General features: G+C 43.6%; 1 protein-coding gene across 1 annotated transcript in view; it reads left to right on the top strand.

The window, feature by feature from the left end:
- The first annotated feature begins 2,292 nt into the window (after positions 1-2,292).
- PAK5 (p21 (RAC1) activated kinase 5) overlaps positions 2,293-24,507 on the top strand; it is an 82,583-nt gene continuing 60,368 nt past the window's right edge. Inside the window, exon 1 of the mRNA XM_026845476.1 lies at positions 2,293-2,538. The gene's annotated coding sequence lies outside the window, so the exon portion shown is untranslated. The remainder of the gene's footprint in view (positions 2,539-24,507) is intronic.

Raw genomic sequence — 24,507 nt, 5'->3', positions numbered from 1 at the left:
AGTTGAAGAGTATTGCTTATCATTTGTACTGTACTGCTTCAGAGAAGAGGATTCTTAGGAAATTCATTGTGTCTGGACTGAGGATTTCCAAGTTGGACTTAAGTTTGGGAGGGGTGGCCTAGCTTCTGGGGGGATTTACTCTGAAATGCTGACAAGGAAAACAGAAAGCTAATGTAGAATTAACATTAGGATGGGTAAGAAGGTAGCCCATCAAGGGAGGAGCCTGTCTGGCTGCTGCCAGGGCCCTGTTGCAGTGTTTTGGACAACGTGTTGTGGCAGGATGGGGCAGAGCCCTCCCCTGACCTGCCCAGCCAGAGGTGATCAGTGTTGCCCACAGTTAACACTGACCAAGAGAGGTCTGCAGCTTGGTCAGCAGGGGAACATGCTGCTTTTCCACTTGTACGATCCCAGATTTCAGTCCAAGGACTAACCAGGTCGTTGGTTCCTCGAGCTGCTTTAGCATAAACAGTCAAATTGACATAAATTTGCGTCTTCTGCACTTAAACAGAGGTGCGTACATTAGTGCCTTAATGAATCAAGGAGAGATTCTCCCCGCTCCCCTACCTTTTAATGACAGACATTGGGAACCTATGGTTAGTTATATTTAAAAATTGCAGAAAAAAAACTTAAAGAAAAAGTTAAAAATGATTTGTACTTGGCATAAGAGCACTATTATCTGTCATGGCTTTCCTAGTAGTACTCTGTGTGCTCTGGAAGGCACTTTGGGGACCTGTGCCAATAAAACCCAGCCTTGGAAGCACATCGTGTGAATGGATGAGGAAACAAGCCGCTAGCACGAACGATGAACCAACGTGTAGCAGGCTCTAAGGGTGGGTAGGGTGCAGATCCAAGTGCAGGGGTTGAGGTCTGTGCAGGACTCAGGTAAATTCTTTGCAGAGTCTCAGAGAGATTAAAGGTATGGCAGGTACCAAATCATTCATCTGATGTACACGCATGCGTGTTTACAAAAAAAATTTACTTGATGATAAAGTCTGTTATCTTAGTTTTTACCAAAGACATTATGAGGATGCCAAGTAGGAAAGTAAGACCTGCCAAAATCAAGAAGTAACAGTAGAAGTTGCTGACTTATAATTTTGAGCCTTTGCATATACAGACAGCTCTAATCATGTGTGCTATTGCATACATGAGATTGAGCATGGTGCAGCAGTTGTTCCTTCCTTTATTATTTCTCTGTACCCACTGGTGGAAACTTCCAGTGCCTTGGCTGAGCTGAGGAGTCCCCAGACCCACAGAGCAGCATTGGCTTTTATAGGATGAGACCCACCAGCCAGGTGGGCTCCTGGGTCCGTCAGCCCCCACAGTTCAGTCTTGCCCTGATTTCACTTTTCGGAGGCTGTGCTGGAAGATCTGGTGATGTTTTAGTTCATTTGGTGCAGTCAAGCAGAAGTTGTAGTGGATCTTGTTGCTTTGCTTGGGGACACCTGATGCATTACCTTGCTTTATTGTCCCCAGTGCCTCTGCCCACTAAAGCTTCGGACTTGCAATAATTCTGCAAACACTTTTCTTGAATTTCAGTCCTCAGGAGGCCACCGGACTCCTGCCTTTTGTAGGAGTGTGGGACTGAAAACTTTCTCATATGTTTGAGAAAGGTAGCAGGATGGATGTACCTTGGTTTTGAGTTTGATCTGGGGGATGAGTGTTGCTGCAAGATGTGTCTGGATCTCAGCTCACTTCTATCATGTATCTGGCAGTTCGAAAATTCCACGAACTTTGCTCTCTCCCTCTTGCATTTCTCTTTTCTAAGAAAGCACTGACTGTTTCTGAATTTTGCTGCTTTATATAGGCTCCTTGTCCTCCCCCTCTCACCACTTGCTGCCTCTTCTCCTCCGCCCCAGTTACTAAAATCTTCTCTCCCCGATGCGTCATCTTCATCAGCAGCACTCTTATCATCCACGGGCTGAAAGTAGAGCTTGAGGAAGAAGAAATGACCCCGAATCCCCCTTAAGTTTTCAAGTGGCTGGAAGTTGTTTGCCGATCAAAGGCATCGTGCGGGAGACGCTTCTGCTCTTTTCTCCCCGCATCCTTTATCAGGCAGCGCTTTCTCCCCACTCCCGGCTGGCAGGGCTTGCCCTGCGGGCTCTGCAGGGGCTCTGTGCTGAAACGAGAGCAGCGTTGCATTTCCAGATAAAAGGCACCGCCAAGCACCCCGGTGTATAAATACCAACTGCAAAATTCCTGCAGTCCAGGTGGTACGTGCCTTCAGGAATATGGGAGGCACTTTGGTAGGGAGCAAAGAAAAAGGAGAGCAAGGAATTTTGGAAAGATAGGTAAAACAGAAAGGAAGAATGCACGATTCAGTCGGCTGGTGAGAAACAGTGATACACTGGTTGCTGCAGTAATCAAGTCATGATTTTCAGGAATATTACGAATAGCTCTTACATGCAGAAAGTTTGCAGGTGGAGGATCGACTGATCCCATCTCTCTCACTGGAGGTTTTCAAGCCGTGATCGGACAAAGCCCCAAGCAACCTGCCCTTGTCCTGCTGCGAACGGGGGGCACGGGGCCCCTCCAGCTGGGGTGAGTCTGTGACTTTGGTTGGTGTTTGGAGAGAGGATATAAACAAACACAAATTCTTGGGTCGGTGCCAAATAGAAGTATTAGGAGTGACTTGGCAAATTTGTTTTAACGTAATCTTGGCTTAATCACTGGTGCTGACTGTACTGAAAGCTTCCAGGTCCGGCGAGGGGGTTGATTTAAATAAACATATTCGTTTTTCTGCTTTTCATTTCCTGTGGATGTACATACTCGTGTAGTTTAACAGTGCGTAGGAAGGAAGAAACAAAAGAAAGGGGACAAATTAAGTGACTGCTGCCAGATTAATTACTCCATTGCATTTCAACTCATATTTTTAAACCTACAACTTTGAATGGGAATGTTCAAAATTATCTTTTGCAATGACCATCTTTCCATCTAATTTAAAGTCATTCAACTTTACAAGAAGCAATTATGCTTCACACTAACAAATGAAAAGACATGGCAACATCAGAAAAACTGATTATTCAAGCAATCTTTCTTACATAAAATAGCTAACTAATCTCCCAGCTTCAGCCCTTGAGTGCTATTGCAAATATCCTCCTGAAAGATAACTTTATCCTTGGTACGCTGACAGCATGCTTCTCATCAGTGACTGCTCTCTGTGTTGTCACACTGATGATTTGGGGGTTAAGAAATTATTTTCTCTTTTGTCTCTGTAGCTCTTCTTGCACTCACTACTGGTTTTTGTCCTCTTCTGAGACCAGTGAAAGTGAGGTGCAGGGAATGGGGTTTGTGTCCTGCTTAGAAAAAACGAGAACTCCAGACTTGCTGCTCTTCTGCTGCTCTAACCATCATCCTTAAGGTGATCAAGTCTGAGGTTCTGGAGGAATCTAAAGGTCGATGGGTTTTGTTGCCAGAGAGAGGTATCCATTTGCAGGTATTTTGCTTTATTGGCATGGGGGTGTTTGATGTATCCTGGTCCAAAAACTGAGAAAGGAGCAGAGAGGGAATCTGCCAAAATACAGGGACTTCCTAAAAAAAAAACGCAACCCAAACCCAATACCAAACCAATTCTCAGAGTTTAAATTTTTCTTTCAAATTTTGCAAGTCATTAACTAGTGCAGTGTTGCACTTGAAATCTTGTTATGAGCAAAAGGAAACACATCTTATTTGCAAAGCCAAGAATGTTTTGTTAGTGTAATTGAAATCTTAACCCTCTAATGAAATAGTTATTATGAGTCCAACGCCACTTATTACACAAAAAGAAAAGAAGAAATCCTCCTACAGAATTCATCTCAGTAGTAAGTTAAATATTGCTATACACGTAGTTCCCAACATCTGTGCCCTTCTCTGCTCACCCTTTCACTGCTCTCTGGGAAGAAGTGGGGCATTTTGGTTTTCTTTTTTCTTCTTTCTTGGCTCCCCTGCAGGTGTGCCTGGCATTCTGTACTGTATATCAAAGCCTGCCCCAAAATTGAGATGCAGCAGAAGCAGAGGTTTGATTCAAATTCAACCAGATAGACCAATTTCTCAGGTGGAAATTTCTGTCTTGTAAGGACTTTTATCCTCCTGTAGTCTTACCAAGCCTTTTTGTAAATTCAGAATGCCTCTCCTCCAATAAAGCATTTCTGTTTCTAGTCCTGACTGCTCTTAATATTAAGGGGAAGAAAAAAAAAAAGGCAGTGAGTCATTAGTGTCCCAAGCTGCTGCCAGGAGGCGCATGATGCTGATGGTGGCATTTATTCTTCCTCACTGGGAGAAACAGGAGGTGGAGGTTGGTGGTTTCTTCCACTGGGCTCTAGGATCCACTTGGGATAATAAATATATTTAAGTTTTTTAGTATGCTATTACATGCTTGATCTTAGAGTCTGCATCCCCATGTTGTATCCACGTTTACTTCATGTAGAGCATCGTAAACACATTGGGTACTTGCTCCTGATTCTCTTTGCTGCACCAAAAACTGATTTTGCCAAGGTCTGCATTTCTTTGGCTGTTAGTGAGATATATATGGGGTTATGCTGTCTTGCCTATGGGGCACCATCCTATACCCCCTTCTCCTGCCTTCCCACTCCCGCACCCCTCTGTGCAGTACCCAGTGCCCCTGTGTGGGAGTCCCCTGCTATGTCATACCGTGTGCTGCCCGATTGCACCGGGATCATCCATAGTTCATTCTCCTCTGAATACCTGCCTGTTGCTGCTCTCTGTAGAAGCATTACAGATAAGCCACCTGATCAATAGAAAAATTGCTGGTACAGCTAAACAAGCTGTAGCAGAGCCCCAAGCAGACGCAGCCAGAGCCTGACCCTCGGCAGAGTCAGTGCCTTAATGTGTACTGTCTCATCAGGTTATTTGCTGGTTTTGTTCCCCCTCTCTGTCTCATAACGTTTTTTGACTTTATATTTTCATCTCAATTATTGCTGAACATAAGGTTGATGTTTATAGGAAGCTATTCATAAGGCTTTCAAGATTTCTTTCCTGATCTTAATTGAGAGACTCGTGCTGTGCCTGCAAAGTGAAGGTTGCTGTCCTTGCCCTGTGAGTTGGTTTGTGTTTCCCTGTGTTGAATTTAAATTGACACTTTAAAAGTGGTTTTGACTGAGAAGCAGTCACTTCTGATGTCAGAAAGTTCAGTCTTTACAGCCACAGGCCATCAAGATGATTGCCTAGTCAACGTGGAAGTAATTGGAATTCTACCTTCTTATCATCTATGAAGGAAGACACAAGAGGATCTCATTGAATTGTAGGCACTGCTCAGGTGGCTGTGCTGACACGTCTCTGCCGTGCTGCCTGGAGTTGGACATGGCATTACAACTCACAGGAGTTACGCTGACACCATTAGCTCGCTTACATCTGTAGCTTTGGGCTTGCTTTGACATCCAGCACTGTCCCTGCTCTGTCACTTCTGTATAATCTCCACCATGTTGTTCATCTGTTCCCTAAAGAATTGTGCAGTACCTGTGTATCCATAGCCTAATGTAGTAATAAGGTGCTTTTCAGCATTCCTGATCATCATTTGGGTTTTGGATGCCTCACCGTTTGTCTACAAATATATATCTATTCAACCTTTGTCTGCTTTACTATTTTTATATATCCTGCTTCAGTGGGATTTGCTAAGGACTGTTTGTCTCCTTTTACAAATGTTACCAATTTCTGACCTTTTTTTTAAATTGGAGAATTTCTTGGTTATTCACTCCTAGAGGAAACATTACCCTGAGAAGTGCTTTCCAGTTTTCCCTTGTTCTTGCTCTTAACACTTCCCTGTAATCTTCTGAATTTTCCAAGCCTGAAGCTTGGCCACGGTTTGCTTAGGGGATGCTGTCCTTCCTCAGGACCTGCTTCAGGAGTCTGCTCGAGTCCCCCTTGTGCAAACCTCTTCCATAACCATTCATCCATGGTTTTAGTGTTTCACCAGATTTTACTTTGATATTTCAGCCAGAAACACAAAAACCAGCCCAAATCACACATCAGCCCTAAATTCTGCCTGCAGACTACTCTCCCTCCTTATACTGCTGGTACCTGGGTGGACTGCAGCTACCACATCCCTCCATAGTGTTTCCCAAACGCGGTGTATCCTGCAGGTTGCAGAAGATCATCCCAGATTAAGGTTGTGTTTTTTTGAAGCTCATCTGTTCAGGATATGTTCAAGCAAATGGAGTATTCCTAATTCTAGAGAAAATTAAGGGGGAGGAGGGAGTGGCTTCGCATTTTGAATGTGAACATTTAAAACAGATGCAGCCTGCTGGGAAGCATCGCATTAAATTGCATGACTTTTTTAAAAGAAAAGAACATCCATTTTATTCAAGTCCACAATATGAAAGATTAGGAGTTAAGAGACGTTTTTCACCCACTTCGAAAGTAAATGTATTTTAAATTTTAATTCTTTGGTGCAGCTGCTGCTTTCTCTCTCTGGAAAGCCTCTCTCATGCTTTGAGCGATGTAAAAATGTGGGCTGTGTGCTAATCCAGTTTAGGATGCCAAACTTCCTTTCCACTCATGGGAGGTTTTCCCACCACCACCTTGTAGATGAATGTAGAACTGTCTCTTTACTTCAACACGCCACTGGTTTGGGGAGATCTGTTGGAGATTCACCATCTTAGAATTACTTGTGCATGGAAAAGTATGAATGTGAATTTCATGTTATTTTAGAATAGATACATAAATATGAGATGGCATGGAATCAGCTGAAGGTTTTTTGTGCTCTTTCAGTATAAATATCTAGCAGCCTACATTTAAAAAAATAAGCCAAAACAAATTAGGACCTGTGAAAGAGGCTCATGGCACTGATGGTGCTGCTGGAGCACCCTGGGGCTGTGTTGATAGGAGCTGTGGCGGGATGCTCCTGTTAGCTGCTCGTCAGGAATGGGTATTTGTTGTAGTTACTGCTCCAGCAACCACTTATTTGTGGCTGGAAAATCATCCTACAGAATGGGTTAATCAGAAGATGCTGGTAAATGAGGTATGCCAGAATTCTGGGAGTTTAGTCTTACCTGAGCTTTCTTACCACCCACTGGTCACAGGAGGAATTGCCGAGGGCAACTCTGCAGCGATTATCAGCACTGGGAGGGCTTGGCTGAAGTAGCCACAGGATTTTGCTGTCTTCTCACCCCTGTTGTCCTGATCCAATCTTCCCTGGGGATTCCCCTCTCCTAATTCTTGCTGCTTTGCTTTGAGAAAAGTGCCTTTTTGAGCAAAGCCCTGGGTAAAGCCTCCTCCTCTCCTATTCCCCTTCCTTCATGAGAGTGTATTTTGTAGATTGGGCTTGCTGATCTTGAGCTCATTAATGCTGTCGTACCATTCTGAATACATTAGCCGTGCCCCTAATATGCAATCTGAAGCCATTATTCTCTAGAAGTGATCTTCCTTTTTTTTTTTTTTTTTAATTATTATTATTTTTATACAGCCAGCACTGCAGTCTGAGCACTTTTCCAATAGTAACTCACATTTAGTGATTTATTAAGGTTTATCCAAGTCACAGATTCCCAGTGGATGTTCTGAGCTTGTTTCTTATTTAAAACCATCATCAAAATTCAAATCAGGAATTAACACAGTTCTGCAAATGACATTCACCCCTCTGCAGAAGGACTAGCATTAATCCTATGCACTGCAGTAATGGCATTTCAAGCCTTGTTTGAGGGCTTTTTTGGGGCTTACATGAGCCTTAGGCAAAGCACAGACCTCTGCAATAGTTAGGTAGGACTAACACGGCCTGCTTCAGGCATCAAGCTTTGACATGTGTCAGAGGGGCTGTATTAGGATGCAGGTTCCCTTTGTAGCCAGGAGAGGAGACGAGATACTCCACAAAAACTTCCTGCTTCACTTGCTACTGGAGTTAGTAGCTGCAGACAAAATCTTCACATAATTCTGTTCCTAAACTATTGCCCCACTGCTGGAATCCCTGCCCCTGCTGGGAGAGGGACCAGGTGCCTGTTCCACTGCTCTGAGGGAACCGACATACTGCTGGCAGAAGCAGCAGGATCTCTGGGCTGAGGCTTTCAGCTTGTGTTGAAATTCAGTTCAGGTCAATCTGGTTCCTGTAGGGCTTTCTGGAAATCACCACCTTAATACATTAAATGTTTTTTGCCTCCTTACTGTTTGTCAGCAGCAGCATGTGTTGTTTGTGTTGCTAGAGTTCCCACAAAACCCGTTGCACTGAGCACAGTGAGCAAGTTGGAGAGCATCCATCCATCCCTCCCATGCCTCTGTAGGGTAGAGCGTGCCCTTGGCATAGAAATTGCAAAGTGGAGCTCAGAATAGAAGAGGAAGCTGATGTACTTGCTTCTCCAACATCCTGCTGCTCAGAAAAAAATATAAACCCAAAGCAGATGTGTCATTAAATCATTTTGAATCATTGCAAACATTGCAGGAGTTCGGTATAGCTTTAAGCCACCTCCACAAAGTGCTCTGTATCTCTGTCATAAAATTTGGATAAACTACGCTGGGTAAACTGTTTTACTGTTACGTGATAGCCACCTACCTTTTAACGTTGAGATTTACTGAAGAAGGATAGAAATATATCTCAGTGCATTGTGAGAGCTCACCAGAAGACTGATGTGATTTCTTGGTCCTCGTAAAGCTGCTGCTTTGGGAAAATTTCTCTCTTTAATTCAGAGACCAGGCAAAGGAAGCTGTCTAGTATCTGAGATTAAAGTATGTGATTATTTAATCACTGGTTAGTTAGTGATAATGAGCAAGTATTTTGCAAAATGAGCTCTTAAAATGAATCTCTAAACACAGATCTTGGTGCTGTACTGCAGAAATTGAGTGCAGTGTTGCAAGAAAAGCTCCCCGATCAGTGTTCAGTCTAGGCCAGGCGTTGATGCAAACCTGCTGGCCAAATTATTAAGCAACATGGGTACCAAGGTCAGGGGGAGGATGTAGCTCGAAGGGTTTCTTAACTTGTAACTGTTATTTCTCATGCTTCACAGAGCTTTTCCATCATGGATACGTTCCCCTTTAATTGTTGGACTTCTGAGAACGACTTGACAGAAGAGCAGCCAAACAATCTTGTTTTCCTTTGTTAGCTATTTTTATTTTACCTGGATCATTACTTCTCAAAGAGCACTTCTATTGCTTGAAATAAACATGTTTAAACATTAATAAGTAGCATAAGAGATGCTCTTTTTGATGCTGTGTGGGAAAACATCGTTTGATTCTTGGAGGAGAAAAAAGGTAGCACAGATGTTTTTTTACCTTGTGCCTTTTAATGTCCTTCAATAATTACTTTGCAAGTGGGAAAGCAAAGAAGGGGAATTGCTGCAATCAACTGCCCATAATGTTGCCTCGACAAAAGCCCACAAAGCGTAAGCTGGCTCCCATCTGCAGGAGGGAGAGGTTTGTGAGGGTGCATGTGGGTCTGCCTTGTGTTTGCCCAACATACTTATGTTGAAGGCTGCCAGGAGCCTGGCAGCACCAGAAGCGATGCTCCAGACCTCTCTGGTGGGGGTTAGAGCTACATTAAGACAATTAAGAGCATGTATGTTTTTATTATCTTATTATAACCTCAACTATGTTGAAAGCCTCAAATAAAATCAGAACACAGTGATGCTACCCATATTTCCAAATTACTTAGAAATTGACTTCTGAACGGAACATTTATTCCATTTTTATACGGCTAAGCGTGTTACAGTGCTGCTCCCTATCCACGCAAGATGCTGGGTTCATCACTGACTGTAAATTCAGAAAGTCAACCCAGAAGTGACTGTTGAATCACTTTTGTCCTTTCTCCAGCATTTCGTGAGCTGCTGTTTCCACCCGGTCATCTCAGCACAGGGCATGCTGTGTCTGACTACATTTTCTTGTGCAGGAAGATGTCCAGGCTTCATGTGGCATCTCCAAGACATTAAACAGTTGCTGCTCTGTTTCATAGCCTGTTCGAGAGTTTAATGATTCCTAGTATAAAAATACTTCCCTTGTTGGCTTTTCCTTGCCTTCAGCTTCCAGCCAGTGATTCCTTTTATTCCTTACTGCAGAGATAACAAAGCCCTTTTTTTTTTTTTTTTCCCACTGTGTTTTCCTTTGTGAAGGGGGTTTTACGCTATAATCAAGTTACCTCTCAGTCGTCTTTAGACAAGCTGAACAGATTGAGCTCCAAGTTTCTCATTATAAGACATTTATCTCCCATCCAGTAATTTTTATGGCTGTCTCCTGTATCCTTTCCAGTTTTTTGCCATGTTTTTGCCAAGGTTGACCCCAAAGCCGTGCCAGGATCTGTCTCATCAACTGCGACATACGGGGGTTGAAATTGCCTCTCGACTTGCACGTGTTGTATTTCCATTTTATGTGGACGTGGCTTAAGCAGAGTATCCTCTGTAATGTGGGGAGGTTGTGCTCTTGTTGCCTGAATATTTTTAGAGGCATTTTGTTAGAAGCTGCTATGGCCAGTTCTGTAGGTACCTCCACGGTCCTTGTGGTGCCCAGTAGTTTTCTCTCTTCATTTCTTTTTCAGCAATTAAAAGAAGAAAAATGTTTGATGGTGCAGAACTGTTTCTGGAGAAAGATGAGTTACTAACTTAATAAATGCAGGTATTCCCAATGCTTTATTATTTGCTTGTTTTCTGGTTTGGCAGCTAAGCTAAAGTTCAATTAAATGTCTCTAACCTTGCTGGAGGGATGGGGAAGCATTTGTTATTTTAAATCTCTTTACTTTTCAATTGTCAGATTCAATTAAGGGAGACTTTATACTTTCATTGGGAAAGGGCAGCAGCTCTAGAAAACCCAACGACCCTGAGCTGTTCCATGATCTCATGAGGGTTTTCATGCTTTTCAATGCAGAATCATCTTCAGAGGTTTTGGCAGTAACTGCAAATAGGTATTTGCTTATCTTGACAGGGAGTTACATGTGTATGTGTTCATGCTTTGCAGCCAAGCTGTAACCCCAGAAGACAGAGCTCAGCAGCGTCCATTTGAGCAGTGCTGGAAACTTTTTTCTTACCAGTTTGCAGACTTTAGTTTGCACAGACTGCGCCTTGCCCCAAAGCCATTGAAAGCGACATGAATGTTTCCAGGGAACCCAAACACATATGTGGAGGTTGTTTTTTTTTTTTTTTTTCTTGTTTATTTGTTCAATTTCATTACATTCCAGAAACAGCACTTCTCTCCTTTCAAAATTTCATTTGTGGTTATTTTCCTGTCTGTGGGAGGTGAAAGAAGGGTCTGCATTCATACTATATCAGAGGACATAATGCGTAAAGATTGTGGGGTGCTTTAGTCCCATGGGTCCCGTGGAAGTACAAGACAGGCATTGTCATGGGCTTTGTTGGTCATTGCTGCAAAAGCAAGTAACGAATCTTGCTAAAATTCATTGGAAGCCACTTCCAAACCAGGGACTCGGGCATTTGTGTTGACCTGCTGCATGTCCTGTGCCTGGCTTTGCAGAAGGAGGCTTCTTGCATAAAATACTGTTCTCAGGCTGTCAGGATTTTCTGCTATGTAACCTGGTTAGGTTTCTTTCCAGTCCTTTGCAGTAAATTTTGAGCTTTTTGATAGTCTCAGAGCAGATGCTCTTTCTTCTCTTGCTGTCTCGTCCCCTCTCTCCCTCCAGCTAATGGTAAGAAGTATTTTAAGTACCATTTCACATAAATCTGGGAGGCTGAGTGACTTAGAAGCCAGCTGGGAGGATGAATGTGTCATCACTGGAGTGAAACATAGATCTGGGGAGTTTTCATGGTTTTGGTTGGTGGGTTTTTTTTTTTTTCAATGTTGCTGTTTCTGGTGGGCCAGCAGATGGAACTGCCCACGAGGCTGTATTTATCCCTGCAAAACCAGCTGCTGCAAAATGCTGGGACGAGGGTTGCGTGGACTCCTGTGCTTTGGAGAAGCTTGTATAATAATAATGCCACTCTGTTTGACTTAGCGGGGTTCTCCAAACTGGTATTTGTTCTTGAAGTTGTGTAGAATTCCCACTTAGTTAATTTAGGCCAAAGTAATTGTGTACAGTACAGCTGCAAGTTTGTATTTGCTCCTCTGAAAAAGAAAAAAAGGATCAGAGCAATTTTTGGGTGAAATATGATTTCTAAGATAACATCTCACTGTAGGACATCTGGTGGCATCCACTAGCATTCCAGGAATTAAAGGATGTTCCCCGCTAGTGTGGATGTGATGCCGTACACTGCATTCCCCATAAAGGCATGAATGTGGTCGTTAAAGTGAGTGGCAATAGTCCTTTAGTCATCTGTCGCTCGTCCTGAGAGGTCTTGGTAAGGCAACAGCCAGAAAATGTGGGGATGAGAGCGCCACAAGCTGGGAAACAACCAGAATAACTTTAAAACTTTTTGACTCAGGATAAAGAAATGCAAAATAGTGGCACCAGTGGATACGCTGTGTGCAGGTAGAAGAAGAAAAACAGGCTAATAATAAAAATAAGGTTTTTCTGAAGCTGAGCAAGGCAGCAGCAGGCAGAGTACAAAGCGCCGGGTGGAGCGAAAGACATGCCTGCTCTGCAGACGTGTCCTGGCTGGCAGCGAAGCCAGCGCTGTGCCGTGGCTGCTGCACAGGGATTCTGTAAATCCTGTGCATGCTGGGAAACCCTTTGGAAATTAATATTTAATACAGAAATAAAATGATTATATGTACATGTAAATGCTGTATTTATCTCCCTGCTGCCCTATAAATGGCTGGTAACTATCAGCCCAGGAGGGCTGTAATAATTATGGCTTCAGTGACTTAGCTAATAAAAAAATCAATTCCATTGAGATGATCTTATGCTTTCCTTAATGGGAGGTACTGGAAGCATAACCCTCATTTTAAGTATTCACCTGCAAGGAAAATGGACTTGCTTGGGGTCCAGCTTTCCCCAAACCCAGAAACTTCTGAAAATGCTGGTTTTCCCTTAGCTGTCTCTTCCTTAGCAGCCTGCGGACACACAGCACTCGTGAGCAGCAGCTGCTTTCCCTGGCACCTTCCAGACCTTCTTCCAACTGAACATCTTTGCTTTGATTTTTGTTTGGGTGTTTGGTTTAGTTTGTTTTTTTTCCCCGAGAAAAACTCCAAACCAGAAACTTTTTACAGAATTTGCATCAGTTTTGACAATATTTCACTAGAAAAAGTGTTTCTTTCCATGGGAGTGCAAGGGAGACAAGTAGAAACCAAAACTTTAAGAGTGAGCTGGAGTGCAACGTGATAGGTGGATGTATACATCTATCCCCAGTCTCCATGTGGGAGCTGATACTGGGGCTGAAGTCTTTAGTAAATGCTTTTATAACAACTTTCTCTACTAGGCGGAGTTGTGTTGTCTTGTTTCCTAGGGGCCATATATAATTTGTTCACTAATAGACTGTCCTATTTAGACAAATTAGACCTTTTTAACACCATTCTTATTAGTTGGTTTTGACTGCATTGCATTAATTACAGCAGGGATAGGGATGTTGTAATTGTAGAGAATTGTTCTCTAATTTGGGGAAAACAGACAATGCTTGGCATTCAGCTTCTAGTGAGAGTTTGTTATCCCTGTATTTAAACATGGTACTCAAACTATTAACATAATCTTGGGATGGCTGTAATTATGTGAATAACCGGGTGGGAAGGAGTCATAACATGGTATAAAAATAGCACCAGGGAGCATAAACTTGATTTTATAGACAAAGTAATGGCAGAAGGGGGATGGAGATGGGATGCCAACACTGCTGCATCCTAGGGCCAGCGTGGATGATTTTCACAATTTGTATCGGGTACAGGTGGGGAGTGAGTGTTGGCATTGCCAAGTGTTGCGCAGCAGTGCCTGTCCTCCCAGTGGAAATTTGGGGTTTATTGCCTGTTTAAAGTGGTTGGGAAATCATAGAATGCTTTGAGCAAGACCTGCTGAGGTTCATCAGGCACTATCTCTGGGATACATGTCCCAGGTCGCAGCTTTGGTCCCCAGCTGAAGCAGCCTTCCTCCCCAGCAGGATACTCCATTCACTTTAATTTAGTTTTAATGCTCTCTTACTCCTTCCCTCTGTGCTTTGTGGAATAAGAGAGCAGAGAGCCTTCTCACAGTCCCCTCCTGAAGCCAAGATCCAGCCAAGAGAGTGTGCCCTCGCAGTACACCCGATACTGAGCCTGATAGAAGGGACACTGCCCCCCATGTAATTGTTAACGATGCACATCAATACATTGGTTTCCCAGAGCTTGTATTCTAGGTTTTAAAATCTCTCTGGTGCTGCTAAATCGATACCTCTACGATGCTGCAAAGATGCATAATGCTGACAGGGTAACAGAGCACCTTTCTCTAGACCAGAAATCTGGGATCTCAGCATCTCTGACATGGTGAGGATGTTTGAGTCTTTTCTCAACCCATGAGACCTCCTTGGCTACAGAGTCACCTGTTAATTTTTTTTTTTTTTTTAATACTTTTCCACCATTGACTGGCTTTAAACCTGCTTGATTTGGAGCAGGTGAGTTGTTGAGATCCCCCCAGCCCAGCCTGACACCTTTCCCCACAGCTTAAAATGTAGAATATTTGTGTCCCCATGAAAGCTGCCTGCAGGATATGTAGTACAAAGGATTTATTCACTGCTGTCCCAATGGAGGCAGCAATCCCCACACTGCCCTGTGACCGACCGTGTCTTGAAACCATCTTAATATGCTGTATCATGGCACTTTAGAAAGTCAAATCTTGTTTTAGCCTTACTTCCTAAGGAGGCTTATGTGCTCATGCTCTGTTTATATCTTCATCCCTCCCGTCAAGAACTTCTGAACCCGTGGGCCTGGATCAGCTGAATTTAACAGCTGAAGGTGTTGATGGTAGTAAGGCTGCAAGTATTTTTTTGAGGTAAATAAAGCAGTGATACTGAAGAAAAACATTTTTGTGTCAGCTCATGGCTGATCAGGCATGAAGTCCTCAGGAGAGGCTTACAGACACCCAGCCATGGGAATTGCTTTTTTTTTTTTTTCAGAGCCCCATCAGGGCCAGCCCCAGTGCAGGTGCTGCTGCAGAGGTGCCTTGGCAGTGTTGGGGCTCACAGAGCTCCCCCATTCCTGCTTTCATGGAGCTTGGCCATTCAAGGAGACGTTTGGCTGTAGATATCAGGCTGCAAGTAGCGGAGGAGACATCATGACAGCAAACAGGCTTTCTGCAATGTTACAAAAACTGCCAACATTTGGAAGAAACAGAGCAAAACTTGCATTCTGTTTTTTTGCAGTGAAAGCACACAGAGAGATCGTGAGGGCCACAATAATTTGGGGCTTTTTCCAAAGCTTTGTGTCTTGAAAGGAGGTGACGGAAAATCTCAGGTTTTGGGTTTTCACAATGACTTTCCCGCACTTCTGACACCAGAGAAAATGTCAAATGAAGCCAAGTCCACAGGTTCAGGCACAGGAAAACTGATTAAAGCTGCATCTGGTCATGCACGTGTGTGTATGCATAGATGTGTGTGCATTTCTGTGCATATATGTGTATACATCTGTGTGTAGATATGTATACATAGGCACATGTTATGCAGTACTGTGTATTTTGAACCATTGTAATGGGAGAGTGAGATTCATTATTTTTAATTTCAAGCTTGAGAATACAGTGATAGGAGAAAACACCTGTGGAGTCTTATCCTGGGGGTCAGGCAGGTGAGTTTGGGGTACCTTGACAGCTAAACTAGCCATTATGGCAATCCAAACTCTCTGAGCTTGTTCAGGCTTTGCACCTTTTTCCTGCAGACACATGAATGATTCTCTGCGGTCTCGCCTGACCTGAGTAAAACAAAAACACACCCACTGGGTTATATCTCATGAGCAAAAAGCTTGCAGAGACTGAAGTCTCTCAGCAACAACCTCAATGAACTAAATCCTTCTCGGGGAGCAAAAGATAATCATAGGAAGAGGCTCAGTTTCCCTCCTGCTGTGCATCTGTCAGTCAGCTGCCCACAGAGAGGGTGGAAAGCAGCTCTGCTGCCATAACCCCGTGGTGGGGAGAGGCGGGGGACCAGATGGGGGAGGGATTACATCTGTGACAGCAGGGGAATTGGGAACGGCCGTGCCGGCAGCTCGGTCGCTGCTGGCTCATGAGCAGGTTCGGGGAGGTGCGCCCCGGCGCAGCTGCTTTGAGTCGGTCTTGGGGCCACTTCCAGCCCTCCTGCACGGAGGTTTGGGGTGTGCACGGTCATTTAGAGGAGGAGGTTGTGCTGCAAGGCTGCTGGGGGTGCTCAATCCATTTCTACTCAAAAAATTACTGTGCTTGAGACTGGCACATGGAATTCAAAATGGTTATCTGCTGATATCAAATAGCCTTTTTTCTTAAGTATTAAACTTAAATTTATACCCGTACTTTACAGTTTCAATGGGAATAAACTGTTTTGTTTCAAATCAGTGTTTGATATGACAAAGATTGTCTGATGTCAGTGTATAATTATAAAGGTAGTACAGAAAAGAATGCAAATCAACCTTTAATAAAGTGGGGCTAAAACTTTTTGCTCCTAATTTCTAGGACACAGCTCTGAGTCCACTGTAAACACAGTCTTTTCTGGTAATTTAAATCACTGCTTTTCTCAGGAAAAGTTAAAATATCTGAAATGAAATGGCATATAACATCAGCAAAAAGGCAGCAAGCAAAACTCTCAACTGCCTGAGTTCTTAATCTCCATTATTTGTAGCCTCTTGGATCTTTGGGGATCTCAGAGCTAAGGGTTGAAGTTCCTTCCATGTGCTTCCCTGACACATTTTGACCAACCTCTTTATGACAACCTCTCATTGCAGTAGTGATCAGAGACATGTTGCATGACTCATCTGAGTGTCGTTTAGGAGGAAGGTTGCAGAGAAGGTTCTCCAGCAAAGTCTTTATCATCTCTCTTTTTACCTTTTGTTATGTGAGCATCATATTGTATCCTTGGCTTCCTAAATATTTTCCTCCTTGCTACATGTGTTTTATTTTCAGCTTTTACTCTTCAGTCTTCATTAAACTAATTTAAAAAATAAACATTTCCAAAGTTAGATGTTTTTCTGCTTGGAAAATCTTTGAAGCTTGAGTTTCCACTGCCTTGATTTTCCTTCTGTTTTCTGGTAGCCTTTTGTTTGGATGGATATTGTCTTCCAATACTCTGTTTTCCTACCAGCATGTATGCCACACTTGAATATTTGAATATTTTTTATTAATATTTAATATTTATTGACTCTAGGACCTTTTGGACTAGCTTTCCCATTCTTCTCATGTGGTTTATTATTTGTGGCCTGTTAACTCTGATAGGTGGTTAAATTTAATTATATGAAGTTGAACTTGATTATTTAACCTTAATTAAGCTAATCTGGGTCTCCATTTGCGAAATCTCTTGAGAAAGAAATACAATATTCCCTTTCTGGTTATAACCTACATTAGGAGTATCGGCTAAACTTCTAAAAACTGAATAAGATCGCTAGATCTCATGGGGCTCTTGAGGTGGATGTTGTTGAAGTTTGACATGGTGAAGATATGCCCCATCTTAAAAACACTGGGCGGTTCTTTGCCATAATAAAAGCTTGTCAATATGATTTTTTTTCCTTTTTTTTCCCCCCATTTTTTTCTTTCTCCCTTTTTTTCCATTTTTTTCTTTCGCCCCCTTTCTTTCGCCCCCTTTCTTTCGCCCTCTTTCTTTTCTTTCTCCCTCTTTCTCCCCCCAAAATATAATGTTGTCCTGGATTTATTTTGTAAGGATTGAACACTTACGGTGTTTAGATTTTAATCTGTTTTTCATTTAATTTATGTACCTTCCTATGTGGCATATTGTAGACAGTTCTTATGAGATACTTCAACTCTTTAGTACAATTTAATTACTTTAAGTGAATGATCCATCTTTACTGGGTGGAATGTGAGGCAATTAATCTACCTGGATGAAAGAATTAACCTATGAATAAAGCTACAGAGCTTGGGCAGTTGGGGCCCTTTCATTCAGTGGTTTCGCTCTTAGCAGAAAAAAAAACCATTTGAAGATCATTCTGGTGGGGGCTCAGTTTTGCTCAGTGATTTTAAAAGAAAATTGCAATGGTGAGTGCCTGCACTAACTAGATGTGCCCCAAGTCTTTCTGGTGGGCATAACAACACCCTTTTGGCACTCATTCGAAGAGGAAAGTAAATCCAAAAAAGACAATGACCTGCATCCACAGCGCATGGACCAGGAAATTTTCTGTTACGCTGGTTAACACTGCCAGACCCAGTATGCATGGTGATGTATAGCACAAGCTGTCTCAGTTATGTTTCTGGTACCAGTTGTTGAGTTAATTCTGCTAAATGTTTCCCAGTTGTTTTCTCTAATACTTGCATAAAATTCATTGCTTTTTGAACGTTGCTGCCATAAATTCTCAGGCTAATGTATCAAAAGGCAACAAATATAAAGATCAAGTATAAAATTTTGTACCTGGACAGGCATTACATAGATCCTCCCATAAATCTGATTCAGCCTGATTGTAAATCTGTTTCCCTCCTATGTGAGATAGCAAACGGCCATGTTCCATCCTAGGTGATCAGGCTGGATTTATGTTAGCATCGAGGGGTCTGCTAGAGCGCTGTGTGTTGTCTGACTTACATGTGTGGCACAGATAGGTTGCTCCTAAAGTAGCACATCACTTCTAAGAAAATGAGAAAAGCAATGTAAAATGCATGACTGGTTGGTTTGCCAGTCGAATAAGAAATGGTTTCTAGAGGCCATGAATTATGCGCCGAGTCATTTTTAATATTAATTTTATTGGTGCTCTTTAAAGTGGCTCTAGCAGTGGCATTTTGAAAAGATTCAGAGTAGTTAGAACCTATGGCAAATAGCAGCTCCAAAAAGACTATTACCTTCCTGTGAAAACCAATGGCAAATTAAGCTACTTCTTGCCTCAGAGAAGAAAATCAGACCTTGCTCCTGTGAGCTTTGATACTTGCTTTGCTTTGAGCACAAGAATAGTCTTGTTAACCCTTATAAGACCAAACTGTAGGAATTAAGTTATGCCTATGTGTGGGTAGGATCAGGGCTTAAACCCCCCTGAGCATCAGTCCCGATCTGTGCCTCTGAGCTTGTGGTTTCCCCATGAAATGCTCACCTGAGAAGATGTGGACTTGAAGGTCTGAAATCATATCCAGACTCCTGGGGTAACAAAGACAAATCACTTCACCTTGCAGTCACATGAGGCTTGTCGCACTGGATTTTCCCTGCTCTGCCTTTTCCTTGTAGTCAGCGAGCACTCCAGGGTAGGGACCACATCGTATGTGCAGCAGATGTGGCTCTTGCCTGGTAGAGGTATCTACAGTCTTTATAATAACTGGGATGAGTTTGTCTCTTTGACATCAGTTAAGCTAAGTTCAAAGCCCCTTAGAAGAATTAAATCTACCTAATTCCTTGGCGGGCTGGGGGCGTTGGTGCTAAGGCATTACGAATGCATTTTAAAAAAAATCTCCATTAGGAATGCATTTTAAAAAAATCTCCAGTGATGAAAGCAGGTAACCAAATAAAAGGTATTCTGGGCCAGATTTTGCAGTTACTTGGGCTTCAGTGGTGTGCAGAGTCTCCCATCGACTCAAGATTAGCGATCAAGGCAGTGATTTTACCAAGCGTTCAGCGTTTTTCCCTCTGTGTATGAAAATACCATCGCGCAGTGAACTTATTGCTGCTGTTCAGTGACTGAGTCATCTGTGTGTCTCTCTGAGGCGGGATGCTGAGGTGTAAGCGATGGGGCCTCATCCTGTGAGGTGCAGAGGACTCTTGGTACACAGAGCAGCACTAGCTAGTGCTGTCTGATGTATCTTGAACCTTGCGTTGCCTGACAGCATAGGACCTGTTGGGTTTGATCCTACAAGAGATACCTCTTCTTTCTGTTGGCTTTGGCAGCTGTGAAGCATATTTCACTGTTCCTGGGTTTGGGATCCTGAGCAGCAAATCTGGGAAGGATGGACAGCTTTCTTGGCAGAGAAGGAAAGAAAAACCTGAGTTGAACTGCTGGCAGGTGGGTGGCTGACCTGGGTCCCATCCTCAGCCTGTGTGCACATCTCCATGTTTTGAGGAGACACTGAGGGACACTGATACCAGAGCAGTTAGAGATGGTGATGAGAAAACTGCCTTTTGAAGATCCTCTGTTAAATCCTTGCTTTGAATAAGACCTTGAAGAGACCTGCTTCTCCCACTGCAGCTGAGCTGCATGGCCTTTGGCATTGGAGCAGTGTTGTCACCTTTCTGTCTCCTCAGTGGTTTCATGAGCCATGCCTGCATTTCTAGGGCAGAAGATAACAGAACCTCTGTGCTGAATTCAGCCCAAGTCCAGAAGTAACTTAGATCCTCCAAAACAGTATTTTTGACAAATACATGCCCATTTTTTAAAGACCTATTTCAATATTTGTCTGACATGTGGCTGGTGTTTCTGTTGGTCTCTCTTGACATGTTTTCCATAATCATTTTTAATCGTTACTAGCAGGATGAGTGCTTTCCCTTCCCAGCTAGGTTGAGCAATTGCCCTCCTAGGAGATGTTTCTTTAGCCTGCAGTAGCCATGAGCCCCAGCACGCACAAGTCCTGCGAGTCTCAGTATCATTGTGTGAGACCTCCTGGTCAGCTCAGCCCTGAGGTGGTGGGTCCATGCTCAGCCTTTTCTTCATGAGCTCCCCAGGGCCTTTGTCATGTGTTTCTCCTCCTTTGCCATCTCTGTCCTTGCTTGCAGAGCAAATAAATCCCAGAGCACCCCCTGCTTGCTGGGTGTCTACTGCCATAGGTGGCATTCCTGTATGGAACAGGAAGATATTTAGCAGCAAGAAAAACGTTTGCTGGTGGAAGGCTACAGCATCTGCAGTCCTTGGTTGTCTATGTGAGCAACATCAATATCTTTGCCATAATAACAGTAATTTAAACAGGTACTGTTGACTGAAGGATGGTTGGGGGTTGTTGAATTTACATCTCACCATAAGGTGCTACCGAGCCCCGTTCTGCTGGTATTCATAGGACTACAACTGAGTGGCTCCTTTGAAGTCCGTGGCAGTAAATTGATGTGAAACCAGAGGAGCACTGAGACTGGCACCTGGCGCAGCTCCCCAGCAGCGTGCCGTGATGCTGTAGGTGGTCGGCAGCATTTTTTGCTCCTCCCGCAGAGATTCCTACACAGCCGTTCTCCCTGGCAGCCTGATTTATGCCCTGGGATTTATGGAGCTGAACAAATGATTATAGAAGAGCTATGCGTTTTATTACGCTTGGACCAATTTTCCCAAGCCAGAGGGCAAATCTCTACCTGTGCTCTGGCTGTGCAGCTGCCGCACATCCTCTTTGACAGTCTGAAAGCTGCAGATTAGGGGATTCAGGGGGCCAAAAGAGTCATTTATCCTCCCTTGGAAGTTGGGCCCAGGAACGGAGTAGGTGTTGCTTGCAGTTTGCCACCAGCTGTGCCCTTGGTGGGGGATGCAGCAGGGTACAGGGGGCCCAGTTCAGCAGAGCTCAAGTGGAAGCAAGCTTTACAAAATGAAAACGGGGAGGAAATTTTTTTAAGTTTCATTTAAATTTACCAGATGTGTTTGGTCTCAAAGCTCATTACAGGAGGGAAGCTGAACACTTACCTTCGTCTTCATGAGCTACTTTGGTAGTCCAGGAACTGCATTAATGCTGCCAGAGTTAACAAAGTGTGCGAGCTAAAAGCTTTGTGTAGTCCCTCTACTTTCTCAAGCATCTCTGAGGCCCATTCCTCAGCAGTAGGCAACAGATGTTGCCAAGAGTGAGATCTGACCCACGGGAACTACACTGGTGGTGCCGAACAAGCCAGAGGAGACCTGGCTGGGCTCTGGCATCCCGGCTTGAGGTTTCACTACTCTGTGATCAAGAAACGCAGATTTCCATGTTTGAACTGAGCCCATGGAGCCTGGAGCATCGCCAACACCACAGAGTTGCTGTTTCCATGGAGGCAGCTGTGAAAGCAGATTTTTCCTTTTAAAGAAAGGCAGAGCATGGGACAAAGCTCGTGTACTCCAAACGGGTAGAAGTTCTTTACCAAACCCTGACAGAAATGCACTGGTACTGGTAAAACTATGCAGAAAGTGAGCCTTCATTAGCCTCTCCTACATAAATGAATTTCCTAGAAACCAATTGCAAGCATGTTTTTGCAGAAAGCTGAGGATTACTCATGTATGCTGGGTGGCTTCTGATGTTCCTGGGGCTGCAGGTGGAGATGGGGTGTTACTGATCTCAAAAAGTCTTGTTGCCAGGGAAGAGAGACAGGGTTAAAGAGCTGAGCCCAAAGGAGTTTCATGGATTTGTGAAGCCCTACTGTTGGGGGAAGGGAGCTGCTGAGGCTGGGTCTGTGTCTAATTAACTCAGTTCTGAGTGATCAGGGTGCTAGGAGACATACTCAGGGCAGACCCAGCAGAAGGGACCCGTAGCAGCTGCCACGTGACACCACTAATTGTGCTGCTGCAACTTCACCTCATGTACAGCGTGGCTCATTCCCTTCAATACTGAATCAGGTCAAAGCTACTTGATTGATTCAGCTCCTTCTTGCCTGGCCTTTCCTCCCTTACTCAGTTTTCTTCTGCATCCATCCCCTCAGATGCTGCCTCCCCCTCTTCCACCGGCCATTCGTGTTGATCCCTCCTTGGTGCTCCTGTCTTCCCGGAGAAGTCTGACATGATTGCTACATTTGTGCCTCCCGCCCTGCCCTCATTGCTCCTGCGTTTCTCATTGCAGGCCTGCTCTCTGCCCTGTCAGCCTGTGCATGGTTTCACTGTAGGGACTGTCAGTCCCTTGTGTCCTTGCTACAGGCACGTGCACCAGGGCTTTCTCTTAAATTCTGGGATCATCCTTCAGTGCAATCCATGTCACAGCAAATAAATGCAGACTGATGCTTTTGCTGGTCGAGGGTGTCAGAGCGCAGTGGTGTCTCCCCACCTGCACGCTGAAAATTTTTCTGCAGTTTTTTTCTCCTGCTTTGTGTCAAGGAAAAGAGCTTGGTGCTGCTTACTACTGAATAGAACTACACAGTGATGACTATGGTAAGGGATAATGCTGCTCTTCCTGCTTTCTGGTTCAGCAGGGTAGGTACTCTTACATACAGAAAACCTTGCCGCAGAGATCACATACACCGCCAAGCGGATACCACACGGGGCGAAGAGGAAGGGCGTCAGCGGGAAGCAGATGGGCAGCACGGTGTGAGGTTTCCCTGCCATTTGCTGCTTTGCTGTAGGAAGCTCAGAAATGAGTTACATCGGGACCAAAGAAAGAGGGTGAAAAAACCGTTGAAACCCATCAGTATTCAGAAGAGCAGAAGGAACAAGTATTTTGACCTACATGACCACTGGTGACTCAAAAGCTTAAAAGCAATATATGTAAATATTGATGGTGCCACTTAACAGCCTGAAGGTGTGTGGGGAAAAGGCAGAGACAGACAGCTGCTGACTTCGGGAGGAAAATGCAAACTAATATAAATAGTCTCTTTGAGGGTTCACTCTCTTTTGCCCTGACGACGGAGTCTCTTTCCAAACCAGACTTGTAAGTTAAAATACTAACTTCTGCCAAAACCGATTCAAGTACTCTACCTTCCTCAGAGGAGTGTGTTTCATTACGCTAATCCAGAGAATAATTCGGTCTGAATCATCTCTACGTGATTCATCCGTATGAATTACAGGCTGATTGCAATTTCTGCCTGTGTTTCTCCCAGCTGAAAGCAAGCTGACCTGCAGGTTTTTGCTTGGGTGCATCCATAGGAAAATTTTGCTTTGCTGGCCTATTGTCATTTTTCCCTCATTCCAGATTTTTTTAAACAAACAGAAGAGATTAACTTGAGTGGAAGGCTTAATTGACCTATTTCAAATAAATCTCTTTCCTAGAGAAGCTTGAATTAAACCCCCACTTTTCTTCCTGCAGTTTACTGACTGGTGGTACTTCATCTGTAAAACAATGTACTCTGATTCATTAAGCCTTAATGCCTTAAACTTTTGAAAGCTGGTTTTGTAGAGATATAGAATGTATAACACCTGTCCTAAAACCTGCCATTTTAATAATTTATTAATATTCTGTCCTGATTTTAGGCATCTGGTCGTGTCTTTTAAATTTATTTTTCTTTTTGCTCTGTGTCCTTGCAACCATAATTTGTATGTATATCCAACCTAGTCCCTGCAGCACCTGAGTTTGCCTCTCTACTGCCTTGCTGTGTATTAATTCCACTGCATGGTGACATTAAGGAAAATCCTTTTTATCTGCTGCTGTGAGCTGAGGGCAGTTTTTTGGTCTCATATTATTTTGCAGCAAGCATCAGGAGTCAAAAAGTGAGAAGGGTGTAGCTTTGCTCTTGATAATTTGATGTGAGAGTGAGGGTAGGGACAAAATAATAGTTGGTGATGAAGTTGGGTTTGAAATGAAGTTTGGAGAGAGTCTGGAAGATTATTTTGCATAAACAGGTAATCGAGGAGCAGTGTGGGGAAGAATAGATAGGGGGTAGTCCTTCAGTAGCAGGAGCATGGCAAAACTGAGAGCCCAGAAAAAACAGGTGACGTGGAAAATCTGCAGGGAGTTCTGGTTCTGCTCAGAAAGTGGAAATAGAGGAGAAGGCTAGTACTGAGTTCCCTTCGTGTGGTTTTCAGATTTAAGTATGCCTTTAGCCAAGAGAAAAAAAAAAAACACCCCATAGTTCC

The sequence above is a fragment of the Athene cunicularia genome (assembly GCF_003259725.1).
Source record: "Athene cunicularia isolate RWA chromosome 3 unlocalized genomic scaffold, athCun1 chr3_part1, whole genome shotgun sequence".
NCBI classification, from domain to species: domain Eukaryota; kingdom Metazoa; phylum Chordata; class Aves; order Strigiformes; family Strigidae; genus Athene; species Athene cunicularia.
This window is presented reverse-complemented; position numbering and strand designations above follow the sequence as displayed.